This window comes from Silene latifolia, chromosome 11 (assembly GCF_048544455.1).
Source record: "Silene latifolia isolate original U9 population chromosome 11, ASM4854445v1, whole genome shotgun sequence".
Classification (NCBI taxonomy): Eukaryota; Viridiplantae; Streptophyta; class Magnoliopsida; order Caryophyllales; family Caryophyllaceae; genus Silene; species Silene latifolia.
Window position 1 is genome coordinate 44834347 of NC_133536.1, and position 14840 is coordinate 44849186.

Here is a 14840-nt window from a genome sequence, read left to right on the forward strand (position 1 = left end):
ACCTGCTCCTTCAAAAAAGGTGCCAGTGAAGGAAAGTAAGGTGCCTACTGAAAAGGTGCTTAAGCCACCAGCAGTAGTACCAAAGGAGTAGGCTGGGAAGGTTTCGATCCAGCAAAGTAAAAAAGAAACCAATGTGCCGAGGAAGAAGGCGGCAGAAAAGTCGTCGCATGATGTGCCAGTGTTGTCGAAGGAGCAATCGGTGCCCATTGAGAAGCAAGCAAGTGCACCTCCTCAAAAGGCAGCAACTGTGCCAACGTCAAAGGCAGCGACTAAGCAATCAAAATCGGTTGCAAAGGAGCCAAAAGAAGAGGTGCCCAAAAAGTTCTCGTAACAAAGGGTCGGACCCCGAAGGCGGAATGGCCAAATCTGCGAGTTGGTGACGAAGAGGTGGCAAAGAAGGTGCCCAAACAAAAGACGGCGGAGAAGGTTGTACCAAAAAAAGAAAGTTTCAGCGGCAAAAGAGCCAATACCAGAAAAGGTAGTAAGCAAGAAAGAGAGCGTGAAGGTGTACGTAAAAAAAACGAACAAAACGCAAAGTGCCAAAAAAGGTGGCGAAACAAAGAAACCAAGATCGAGTAACAAAAAAGAGACCTAGAGATAAGCCCATGTCATCTGAAGAAGAAAGTGATAGAGATTATGAGGTTTCGGATGACTCGAGCGTTAGCTCCAAAACGTCGAAGAGGGCTAAAACAGAGAAGAGACTAGCCGAGACGGTGGTGAAGGCTGAAAAAGAAGAAGTCTTAAAAAAGTATGTGTCTTTCTAGTGGCCAAAACTTGTATGTTTAAAGTTTCAATTTTAGTTTCAGTGTTACAGTAACACCTATACTGTAACATTTTTATGCTTTTTCAGTGCTACTGTAACAGATGTACTGTAACATTGTCGATTATACTTGTTTGTTAATTGATCGTAGAAGGAAATTAATTTTCCATTAAAAAATTAGGTTGTTGCTGTTCTTGTTGTTATTCTTGTTGTTTGTGTCGATTATACTGATTCGTAATAAATTTAGCCTAACTGTTTTGCTCGAAGTGAGTAATTGATTTTATGCGTTCTAGTTTTTCGCTTCAAAATTAGGGTTAATAATTTGTAATAAATGAGCAATTAATGTGTGTTACCGTTCTCCTTTCTACTGATTTATTTGTTCGTCGTGTTGAGTTGTTTAAAGTTTCAGTGTTACGGTAACACCTTTCTTTGTATCCTTGTTTTGTTGCTTTCTTCTTCTTTGGTTTGTTGGCATAAAATAGTGTCACACTTTGTTTAAGCGGTGGTGCTAATTTACACTTCCTTATTACAGTCTGGATAAATACCCAACTAAGTGCAGGGCCCAGTCGTTGGTCGATGTTATGAGCAAGTTTTCTGTAAAGCAAAAGAAAGCCATTAAAGAAATTGGTTTTGGAGGACTATTGAACATGAATATATCAGCAGTCCCTTCCGGGCTAACAGACTTGCTTGTTGAGGCTTTTGATTACGACAGTTTCAAGGTTCATGTTCTTGAAACAGAGGAGTTTGTCTTTGTCACGGTATGATGTTGATGACCTATTTTTACCGCCGGTGAAGGGTAATAATGTGGTCTTGACCGCGATCGGTCGCGGATCCCAGCCGAGGACACCGAGTTAAAAAAAATGGAGAAGGAAGTTCAACATCTCTACAAAGACACGAACATCAAGCTAGATTTGGTGACTAGTTGGTTTAAGAATAACAAGGGCGCCTGCGGTGATGAGTTCAAGCAGGTGTTCGTTCTTTATGCGCTCTCCACTTTTTTAGCGCCGACTCCAAATTATTCTGTTGATTTCAGGCTGTTGAAGGCTGTGGACGATGTTGAAAAAATAAAAGGTTTTAATTGGTCAAAGTATGTCTTTGAGAAGGTAGCTGAGGGTGTCAAGGGGTTGAAGACAGGAACGGTTAAGTGTCTTTGTGGGTGTATTGTGGTGCTACTGTTGGCCTACATTCACCGGTTTGAGTTTCATGGCGAGGTACAACCAACCGACTTACCTCGATCGACATTGACAGATGAAAGTCTTTCAAAAAGAGTCAAAGACGAAGGAAAGATTGGCTGTCTAGGAGCTGATAAGATGTCAGAAACTGTCTATCCTATTTGTCTTGGCAAGGGATCCATAACTGAAGGTAAGGTGGCAATGTCAGTGTAATATCGTCACTGTAATATGGTCACTGTAATATCGTTACTATAATGGCTTTACTTTAATAACATTACTGTTACCTTACTATATTGTTAATTATTAATATTAATTACTAATTACTAATATGTTTCTGTAAATAGGATGGGCAGAATCTGATGAGGGTGAGGATGAGGATGACGAGGCAGTTTTTCTTAAGAATAGTGAGGGAAGGGAGTACATCTTGATGGAGAAGCTTCCTGGCATTGAAACAGATGCCGAGTTGAAGGAAGAAGCTGTTGATGTGAGTTGTTTTTATAAATTTAATTGTGTGCAATTGTTACAACTCCCAAATCGGTCTAATTCGTTTCTTTAAATCTGGTTTATTGACTTAGGAGACCGACCTGATGTTGCTGATGTATAGAAGGGATTCCAACCTTGTTCACGAGAGATTTGCTCAGCGACTGAAGGTTTTCGAATCGAAGCAGAAACAGAAATCACCACTAAAGCCTGAATGCCTTAAATATGCCGAAGATGTTGTGCGAAAGGCTGAATCGTTGAAGAGGAGGGCGAATGACTTCCCGGTATATACAAGGTCCAAAGTCAGTAGGAAGTTAGAACCATTTCCAACAGAGAAAAGTCCTAGGACATTTAAGTCAGAATCCCTTGTAAAAGAGGTATTGAGCAGTTTAAGTGAGCAACATCATGAAAAAGATGATGAAGAGGATGAGGAGGTTCATGACGAGGGCACGGAAGATGAGGAGGCGGGTGGTGAGGGCAGGCAAGATGAGATGGAGGGTGGAGTGGAAAGTGATGATGAGGATGGGACTGATGATGGCAACAATGATGACGGGACTGATGATGGGGAGGATGATGATGAGGACGGGGATTACGATGGCGGCGATGTTGAGAGTCGTCTTAAAAACAAGAGCCTTCAAGAGGGTGTCACGGACATAGATAACGATGAAGAAAGTATCGATGAGGAGGAAGACGATGAACATGATGAAAAGGAAAAGGAGGATGAAGAGGAAGAAGACAAAGAGGACAAAGAGGAGGATGTAGAGGACGTTGAAAGCCAATCTGGTGAAGGTAATAGATCGAGTAACAGTGTTACTGTTGTTACTTTTAGTTATAGTTTTACAATAACACTATTACTGTAATATGTTATATATATATTAATAGTTAGTAATATAATATTCAATTACTTACTTCTGATGCAGATGAAGAGGATGATGCAGAGGAACAGGATGATACAGATGAAGACGATGATGCAGATGAATAGGATGAATCTGGCAAACGTGAAGAGGATGACGGAGATGAAGAGGAGGAGTATGATAAAGACGAAGAAAATGAAGACGACAAAGAGGGGAGTGGCGAGGATGATAAAGATGCATCTGATGAAGGTAATATAGTAACACTACTACAATAATCTAATCACTTGCACTAACACTGTTACATCATCGCTGTTATAGAGTTTTCATTTTACAAATAATTACTAATATTCAATTACTTTCTTTTTAGATGAAAACGATGATGCTGATGAATATGATGTATCAGGGCAGGGTGACAAAACAACTAGCGAGCCAGAAGATGGATCTGGTGAAGGTAATAGTGTAATGCTGTTATAGGCTTTTTGTTACTGGGTGCTTTTTTAACAAACAATTTAGTAATATATATTCATTATCTGCTACACAAATGACAAGGAAGAGGCCGAAGGTAATGCATCAGGCCAGCCTGAAGATAACCCAACTAGTGTGGCAGGTGAAGAGGCATCTTCTGAAGGTAATTGAGGAATGTATTTAAACTCGTTGTGTCAGAGGATGTAACTGTAACAATGTTACTGTGACGTAATTTTAACAGAAATTTACAGTGTATCTATTGTGCCTTTTTTGGTTCAAAGAAAAATTGTTAATATATATTGAATCCAATTACCTGTGACACAGATGACGAGAAAGAGGCGGAGGTTGATGAATCAGGCAAGCCTGAAGACAACCCAGCCAATGAGGCAGCTGAAGAAGGATCTCTCGAAGGTAATAGAGAAATCTATTTGCACTCGTTGTATTAGCTGATGTAACACTGTTAACACTGCTTATTCTTTGTAACATCGTTATTCGATACGCCGTATCGTGTCGTAGTTTTATCAGAAGTTTACAGTGATATATATATTCAATTATCTGCTACACAGATGACAAGGAAGAGGCCGAAGATGATGCATCGGGCCAAGCTGAAGAGAACCCAACGACTGAGGCAGCTGAAGAATGATCTTCTAAAGGTAATTGAAGTAGCAAATTTACAGTAACACTGTTAGTATAACTATGAGGCATTGTTGGTCCGAAAAACATTAGTAATTTATATTCAATTCAATTACTTGTGCCACAGATAACAAGGAAGAGGCCGATGATGATGCATCAGGCCAGGATGATGACCAACCAACCAGTGAGGGAAATGAAAAGGAAGATGACAATAAAGATGAAGAAGAGGATGATGGCAATGAAAAACCAGATGAAGAGAACGATGATGCTAAAGATGAAGACAGTGCTGGCGATAAAAACGAAGATAACAGTAAGGAGGATGAAGCAACTGGTAATGAAGACGCCGATGGGAATGATGAAAAAGGCGAGAAAGGAGAAAAACCCAGTGAGGCTGGTGATGAGACAGTTGGCGACGAAGAACCAATAACTAGTCAGTGCAGTCAGGTAGCAGAAGATGACGATGATGATGAAGTTGATATTATCGATGATTGCAGTGATGAGATCTTGTATGCCGATTACGACGAAGATACTGGCGATCACTATTTGTTACATGTCGAAACAACTGAAGACTGGATGCGCGTGATGGATCCTTGCTACGGCTGCACAATCGAATGTGGCCTACCAGCTCCGGATCTAACACTTGTGTCCAAGACTATGATAAAACACAAGGAGATAATGGCGCCTATTCTTGAAGTTAGGAAAGAAACAATTCACTATTGTTTTATCGACGATGACGAGAACCTCTCAGCTACGTGAGTACTTTATTTACTCTTGCACTGTGATAAACAAAACGTTTTACTTTGCAAGTGAATACTGTTTCAACTGAATAGTTGTTACTGTTAAACTGTTACTCTATTAAAAGGTGTTCTGACTATTACATCTCATTGTCCAACAGGGAAAGGCTTTTCTCGTATGGGAAGTATCACTTCATTCCAAGGGAAGATATAATTTCATTGGCTCCTGGTGAGCTTATTTATTTAATGGTGACTGAATGTTGGTCAATGTTGCTCAATGACCTCATCTTCAGAAAGGTAGCAAGTGATACACCATTGAGGATCTTCATGGGCTTGGGTCAATCTGTATGTTACTGTAATAAATATATTTTTATTCTTATTGATTTTGTGTTTTTATAATGTTTATTGACTTTGTATTTATATTTATTTTTGTAGGACGCATTAGCAACTATGGCTCTTGGAAAACCCGTTCATAACAGATATTTAGAAGGTGAAGTTTTGCTCTCCTTCAGACATTGGATCAAATACAACCCGAGTCCGCTGAATTTCAACTGTGATATGGTAAACCACATTACTGTTAATTTTTTTTTATTCTTATATAAGTAGAGTGTATAGAAGTTCTGTTTAACAATGATATATATCTGCTTAATTGCAGATATTCATTCCACTCATTCTGGAGGACCACTTTTTCTGTGCTTGCATAAATTTCATGTCGCAAACCGTTGACTACCTAGACAACAAACCCTTATATGCCAGATCCCGAAAAGCAAAAATGGCAAGAAGTGTTGTAAGTTCCTCTACTTACAGTAACAATGTTATACTTTTAAATTTCCATTAAAAAATTTGGAACTCATTGTTACAGTAACATAGATACAGTAACAGTATTACTTTTTGTGCAGGCAAATATCATGGGGAAAATGTTGTCAGACATGCAAATTGCAAAAGGCTCCAAAGTGGAAAGTTTCCCACTGCAGAATGTGAAATTTAAATGGCAGAGCATTGCAAAAAATGTGGATTGTGGAGTTTTCATGATGATGCACATGGCTTTCTACACGGGGAATGTTTTTGACTGTGAGCTGGGGGATGAACGGAAAAGAATGTTGTACCGTGTTGAAATATGTGCAATACTTGTTCTTAGCGACTTGAATCAAGTACGAAAAGAGGTGCAAGGGAGGATATCAAAATTCAGGAATGAAAGGGAACAACTGAAGAAAAAGCTGCTGCAAAAAAGAAGGCTGGAAGAGAAGGAAAAAAAGTAAGAGGAAAAAACAAAGGAGCCACAGGAAAAACAAAAGGAGGAAGAGCCCAAAAAGCCGAGGGTGAAGTCGGTTGCTTACAAGCGTTCTCCTAGAGCAATTGGTGAAGATGAGGAGATAATATTTAAATTTCATAATGATGATGCTATGGGATGTTCTCTAGGTCACGGTGAAATATTCCTAGTCTCTGAATTTATGAGAGCAAATCAGAAACTGATGTCCAGTACAACTAATATGAGAAGGCACGTTCTTGATTATGCGTTTATGGATGATATCGACTTCCACAAAGGGTAAAATACTTGTTGTTACTGTAAAAGTGTTACTGTTACACTGTTTCTGTAAAAGTGTTTTTGAAACACTGTTTATGTTACACTGTTTCTGCGAAAACTCTCGAGTAATCTGACTCTTATGGTTCTGTAACAGTGAGATCATGGCTGCATTTGGAGACAACAGGAGGTTGACAAGAGCTGATATACTCTCACTACGTCCTAGGAGTCACACAAATTGGATGGTGTTTGAATGCTGGTCTCTACTCTTGAATTATGTCGAGAACAAAGAAAAGAGGCACAAGGGCGACAGGCCAACCATACTTTACTTAAGACTAGGTCACATGGTAAGTTGCATCGGTGTTAAATGTCTGCTTCTGTTCAATAACATATGATTCTTTTACAAGGGAAATCTAACCCTTACATTTTTTTTTTTTTTTTTTTTAAAACTACAGCATGCTCTACTGGCTGTGATGCAAGAGGATAGTGAACAGTCTGATATAAAGAACGAGTTGTTTGAAATTTGGGATAATTTCATCAACGCGAGCAAGGCAAATTACAGACTTGATGCCGAACTTATTTTTATACCTTGTTTGGCTGGCTATCACTACTTCTGTGTGTGTATTAATTTCCTCAACAAAGAGATTAGTGTGATCGACAGTCAATCGTATGCTAACTGGGAGTCTTCATTCACTTACGACATCGCAACGGCAGCAGTAAGTCCCCTGAGTTGTCAAATTGTATGTTTACGATTTGATTTTCGATTTCGATGTTACAAAGAATACCTATCTTTGTAACATTTTTATGTTGTTTCAGTGTTACTGTTACACCTATACTGTAACATTGTTGATTATACAGATTTCTTAATTGATAGTAAAAGGAAATTAATGTTCTGTTTCTGACAGGCCGGTTGCATGAGTGACTACCTGGACACAAAGGGCGACGTGAGGGTAACTGAAATGCTCCGCTATCCTATGGTAAATGTGAAGTTTAAATGGCAGAAACGGGCTTCCGTATTTGAAGAGTCAGCCTGTATCACTATGACAGCCGTCTCCAATTTTTTGGGATATTCAAACAAGTCTTCTTTGCTCAACAACACATTTTATCGGCGGGCATGTGCTTCCCAAATTGCTGCATGTTTGCTCATGGCTGACATCAACAAAATACGGGCTGAATTGTTGGACGCTGTTGAAATCTTCAAAAAATCAAAGAAAACAATCTGGCCTGATATAGCTGCAAGGAGGGAAGCCGCTAGAATGCTCAAAGGGAAGGCAACGGAACATGAATTGTCAGACAAACAACCACCGATTGAGAATGAACCGAAGCCACTCAACACCGAAATGTCTGTACTTCGTTTTAAAGTGAAAATCAAGTGATGTACTCTAAAACAATGTTACTTTAACAACGTAATAGTGGCTGTCATAGACAGTGGAACATATTACTAATAAGTTTGTTACTGTAACAGTAACTTATTATATGCAGAATTCATTAACAATGTTACTGTAACAGTGTGACAGTTGCAAAAGTCAAAAAAGAAAACATAATTTGACGTTTTGATTTCTTCACTCTTGCAGCTGTTATAACTGCACTTCATAGGGAAAACGAAACATGGGTTCGATAAATTTCATGTCTTATTTTGTCTTTTCGAATTAAAAAATTAACTGTTTTTTAAAGCATTTAATTTTGAAAACAGTTTTTAAAATGTAAGTGTTTTTTTTTTAACAAAAAAAGTCGAGACAAAATGAAAATGATGTTACTGTAACACTGTGATAGTAATAAATGAAAATTATAATAAAAGATTTTGACGCTTTGAATTCTCCACTATGTGCAGCATTTATAATTGGACTTAATTATGGGGAACAGGCACGTGGTTAACATCAATCATCTTTTAAAAACAGTTTTCAAAGCAGTTAGTAAAAGCGGTTTTTAAAGCAGTTAATTTTTTTTTAAAAAAAAAAATAACTGTTTTGTTTTTCTCAATTATCTATAAATAATCTCATTTTAAAAAAACACAATTATGTTACTGTAACACACGTTTTTGACGCTTTGAATTCTACAATCTGTAGCAGTTATCTTTCTAAAATAGTTTTTCACTTTCTTCAAAGTGACATTTTTCAAGGCAGTTATTTTTTTTATTTTTTTTAAAAAACTGTTTTGTTTTTTTCAATTATCTATAAATAATCTCATTTTCATTCAACATTTACACTTCATTTTCTAAACAAAAAAATAAGCCAAGACAAATTCAAAGGTTTTTCATTTCTAATTTTTTTTAATCTTTTGTAATATTAAATATCTATAAAGATTATGGATGGTTTAATATTACAACTGTTGCTAAAATTTCATCTGTTTTAATAGTTTTTTTTTTTTTTTTTGTTTCAGCAAGAGAAAAATGGAACGAATTCAAAGGAAACTGGAAGACACCAAGTTTGAACTGGAAGAAATGACAAGGCATAGTGTGGACAGCGGGGGGGCCACGGGGGCGCTTGGGAGGAAGAGAACAAGCGTTTGCATTTTTGTTGGAGTCGCCACCAATTTTTATGGGAAATTGGAACCGTTCGAATACCTCGTGCCATGTCAAGACACAAAGTAGAGACATGAACACTAAGCAATCGTTACCTTTAGCATTCTAAGTTTAGAATGACTCTCGTGGATGCCAATGAACACGGGTGTTCACGGAGATCTGGAGTAAGGGGTGAGGGTACGTATTAGAAAGCTCTTTTGATCGAACACCTAATCCCGCCCGCCTCGATAGCGGCCTCTACTAATTATTAGGGACATCATTCGTACTTGATATATCGTCGGCTAAATGCATGCAATGCAACATCCAAGTTTTAATTCTAACATGTGAAAATTAGGCTAAATCGGTAGACAATAAATTTAGCATACAATTGGGTCGAAGTAGGATTTAATGCTCAATTACATGTGAAAACATACAAATGATACAAGAAATAATGATAAATACAATAAAGAAAATTACAATAAAGAAAATTACAAAAATTACATTGGGTTAGGCGATTTATGTCGAAAATACCTTTAAAACGGATAATTTGAGAAAACGAATAAAGGAATGAATTAACGAACAAAACAGAAGGCGATAATACGAATAATAGTTAATTAATACGTAAGCTAATTAACTAAGTCAAGGCAAAAACGGAGTTCAGGGACAGAATTCAACCGAACAAAGCAGCAGAGTCTGCGTCTCTTGGAATAGGCGCGATTCTTTGCGTCGTTCTGACTTTCGACCAATTCTCCGGGTGAAGCGGAATTGCGTGTTGTTAATACTCGTCGGTAAATTTAAAGATTGATTAAATTATTTACTCGGATGAAAGTGATTAATAGGTTATTTACATGCGATTAAGGGGTCATAAAAACAATAAAACATGGATGAGACGGATTTAAACGAATTAATTACATGAAAGAATGATTGATTAGTGACATGGGTGAAATAAATAGATCAAGCATGATGAATTAACGATAAATAAATGACGAATATGTCATAGATAACACAAAAGACAGACGTAAATATGTCAATGATGAATTCCAGAAACTCAATATTGATGAATTGAATCCCTAAAACCCGAATTGAGTTTAATGACGAAAACCCGCAAATATGAGATTATAAGGGATCTAAGTCGAATTAACGATTAGATTAGATGCTAATGAATGATAAATAACATACATGTGAATTATTAGACTATTATGTCAAAGAATTAACAGGAAACAAACGAAACAAATAAAAGTTTGACGAATTTCAGAGGACGAAGGAAGAAGAAAGGAAGCAGGAACTGCGGCAGCCTCATGAAGAGGCGCAGCAGGAACTGCGCTCCTTCGAAGAGGCGCAACAGTTGTTGCGTCCTTTCTCGACGTCTGTCTACTGGAAATCCGTAAAATGAGGTTTTTAAACAAGCTTTTATAAATCGGTTTTAAGAGGTATTTTCGACATAAACCTTACAATTGATGATACAAAAAGTAAAATACAATAAATAAAGGAGGAATTTATACACCCTCAGACATACATGTTTGACGAAACGAGATGAACTAAGATATCGATTAGTGATGCTCGACGCGAATGTAAAGAAAGTGCCCTCGAAAGAGGAATTAAAACAGATTGATTAAGTTGATTGATTGTGGAGTTGGTCAAATTGGTCGGTCATGCAAACGAGGCCGGTAATCAGAAGGATCCGAGCTTACGTGGTCGAAAGTTCAAGCACGTAGGCGCCAAAAAGTAAGAACAAAGGTCTAGAATGCAAAGGGAGAAGAGAAGGGCGGACACTCGCGTGAGAAATATGAGGAGCGAAGGCTCCTATTTATACTAATCACGTGAAGGAATTAGGGTTTCGGAGAGTCTTTGGAAGTGAATCTCGGAAAGATATGAAAAAGATACGAAAACTACGCAGAAAAGGACCTGGGAAGAGGCGCAGCAGCCATTGCGTCCCTTGGAAGAGGCGCAGCACCTGATGCGTCTGTTCCCAAGTGGTTTCCTCCTGCGGAAGAAAGATTTACGTGTTTGAGTTATGGTAGGACGGAATAATTTGGTTTTCCTTAATATCTTATGTGAATATTACGGGAAATTGTTTACCAAAGGATAAAGATTGTGAAATATTTATAAAAATATGGAATAGAAATATCCGGAACATTCCAGAACATTCTGACTCGGGATTTGACGGTTATCAGAAAATGAAGATGGTTTTAGGCCCGGACTCCAAATGTACTCTAATTACTATCAAAACGACCGTATCGGCTCGTAGATGACAACTAAGAGGTAAACATTAATATTTGAGCAATCACTTGACGATAAACTTACGAACTGTCACAAATCGTTCCGCGTAGCAAACATGCGGCCCAATCATCACCGGGTGGTTTGCGAGAGGTGCAGAAATAAGGTATCTACAGAGCCCCCACTTTGACTGAGGCTTGGACAAGGCGAAAGTCAAAGTATAGCCATCAGGTCAATCGAAGATTACAACCTGACGACTATGGCGACGCGAGGTGGCTCAAGGGATCTGAGCCAAGGACCTGTCGTCAGGAACATTTTAGAGTCTGTCGACTATCGGGGAGGGTCGTTTAAAGTCCTTTAGACTACGTAAGGAGGCTCGCCAGCCATAAGAAGAGACCATACCTAAGACTTCTTTCTCGAGATGTTTCCGGAGGTGCATAGGAGCTAAGGGTAAGACCTAAAAGGCAACTAAGGTTTGGAGATTGCGAGTAGCAGGACACAGGTGGGAACTGCTGGGAGAAAACTGCTTGGGTAGTCTTCTAGACAAAAATGTAAGTAGCAGGACACAGGCGGGAACTGCTGGGAGAAATCTGTTTGGGTTCAGCTTCAAACAAACTTCGGAAGAAATAGGGATTGATATTAATCTCCATGTCTCGAGAGGGAAAGTCCATCCGCTTACTCTCGTTGGGGAAATATAATGAAGGCGTGTCGAAACACCTGTGAAGGAATAAATGCTCGCTACGATAAGCAAAGGTCTTGGAAGTGATAAATAACGTGCAATAGTCTGCTGCTGGCTTAGAAACGTGGGCCGGAATGAAAGATAATCGTCAAACGGACCAAAAGGATGAAATAGCATCGGGGAAGAGGTGCACCAAAGATGGGCCCATAAATAACGAACTCATAACGAATTTTTGAAAACTCGTAAGGAGGGAACACCAGGAAGAGGCGCAGCAAGAGCTGCGTCTCTTGGAAGAGGCGCAGCGCCTGCTGCGTCTATTCCCAAAGGTGTGTCTTCTGCGTAAAAACGCGATAAACAGAGGGGTTGAAATCATTCGTTCGAAACATAAATCCTCTCTTTCTCTCTCAAATCTTAACCATTTCCGCCAAGGTTTGATCCAAAAGCTTGCATTAATCATGACTAATCGAGGTATGTGTCTCATTCTTGCATTAATCTTCTGTATTTGTTCAATTATGGATCGAAAAAATTAGGGTTTACGACCCAATTGATCGAAAATTTGGGGCTTTTCCCCCAAATGCATTTGCCTTGTCAAATTGACATTAGAAACGGGTAATTGGTAATATAAGGAACATAACCATATATTTGTCTCGAATTTTCGTTGAGTTTTGAGCCTTTGAGTGAATTTGAGACGGTTTCACAGCTAAACCGCAAATTGCTTCAAAAATAGCCTTAGAATTGCCCATTGCGATGAAACTTGATGTTTGGGATCCTTGGATGATGGGTAAACTTTCTACCATCTCGGAATTTTGGTTTGTGACAACTTCTTCAGGACACTTTTCTAGGGCATAATCGCCGTTGTAACGAAATGCTGCCGAAATTTCGACTTGAACCCGGAACTAGGCTTCAAATTAAGCTTGACTTGACCCAAATTACCACATGAGTGATCGGTTTTGTGAGAATATGGCCAAAGATGGCGAGAAAAGAGCGGTTTCAGGGCTTCCAAAGGCTCGAAAATCCCTTAACTAAGGCTCGTCGTCACGTGACGCGGCCTAAATTTGCTTTAATGTTGCAGGTGATGAGGCTTCTACTTCTGGGAGAGCTCCCATGGAGATAGACGTTCTGTGATCGAGGAGGATTTGGAGCGAGGCCTTCACCGCTGCGTGATGGGGCTGCTGGGGACGAGATCCATGAGAAGGAGGCCGTTGAGGAGGAGGAGGCCCCGAGACAGACCAACGTTCGCGAGGAGGTCGTCACCGAGAGGAGCTCCCTCGTGGGTGAGACCAGGGAGAGCGAGCACCGCTTTAGGCTCGCAGAGGGTCACCCGTCCTACGGGACGGTGAAGAGTTTGTAAATAGGAATTCACTACTCATCACCCATCTTCTTTCATTCATTTGTTCATATCTCTTTCAATTTTCATTCAAAACTAAAGATAGCTTTTGTTTCAAATCATAATAGGAGGTCGGGAACATCAGATCATTCTCGGGCTATACGACAGCGATGGAGTGCTACGAGTGACTGTCGGCGGAGGAGCGCGCCATGATCGAGCGCGGAGCGTTCGGTTCTTTGGTGCAGGCCTGGAGGGATATTGCGAAGAGGAAGCTGCGGGCTAACCTTAGCCTGGTCCGCGCTTTCTTGGACCGATTCTGGGATACGACTTCCACTTTTCACATGCCTTTTGGTGAGGTGGGAGTCACTCTGGAGGACTACGGCATGATTTACGTCCGCCGTGTGGGTCGAGGCGTGGGTGGCGGAGACGCCATGAGGGTGGACTCGGCCGAGGCTAGGAGGTTGATCGGTGGAACTTGTCGCCGAGGGTTGTCACGATGTCGGGTTTGGTACCCGGCTCCTACGTTCGAGACTACTTTGCGGGAAAGATCCCGGCGCTGGTGACGATTGACGGGAGGGAGACGGCTCCTCCTCCTTGTACAGCTGAGCAGAGGGTTCGTTTGTAGCTCTGGTGGTTTCTGTCTTGGATTTACCTCGGAGACAAGGGCGAGAGGCTGTCCACGAAGCTTCTTCCCTTCCTTTCTTACCTGAGCTCCCTAGGGCGTTGGGGCCCGGTCATCACTTGGTTTTGCGGTCCTCATCCGCTTCATGAGGGCCATTGTTCGTCCGGAGTTGATGGAGAAGGGGACTTCTCCTGGCGCGTTTGTCGGACCGGACTCTTCTTGGAGGTATGAACCTTCATTTAGACCAAAATCAATTTCTTTCTTTATCAAATCACGAAATATCGTTATTGACTATCTTGCTTCGCAGGCATGGGTATACTCCTACTTTCCGGGCCTCGCGCCCAAGAGGACGGAGCCGCTGGAGAAGGCCTATCCCGTGGTGAGGGATTGGGTGATGTGCAGGACGAAGAGCAAGCGTTCTTCTCACGGCGTCTACCGGCGGGACGTGAACGCTCTTCAGCTGGACAACTAAGCATCTCACTTATATTTATTTGCTTCTATATTGCTTTTAAATTGATCATAAGAATGATTCTTTGTCTATCTTGTCTCAGTGGGTGCCCCGGCCTTGGGCGAAGTACGGTGACGCCTCCTTTTGTGGGTGAGGTCCTTCGACCTAGGAGCTCGAGCTGGCTGCTGTTGAGGACGTCGATGGGTCATGTGTGGTACTTGGGCGAGCGCTTGGCTCGTCAGTGTTATCGGGACGTGTTGACGGTTCCCATCGATCCTCCTAGGACGATGTTCAGGGAGCCTTCTGAGGCTGAGAGGGAGGCGGACTTGGTTGGCGCAGGTGGTGAAGCCCTCCTTCTTTCTGGCAAGGACTACTCGGCGTTCCTCTACGGGAGGTTGGCGTACTGGCCGGTAGTGGTAAGCATCTT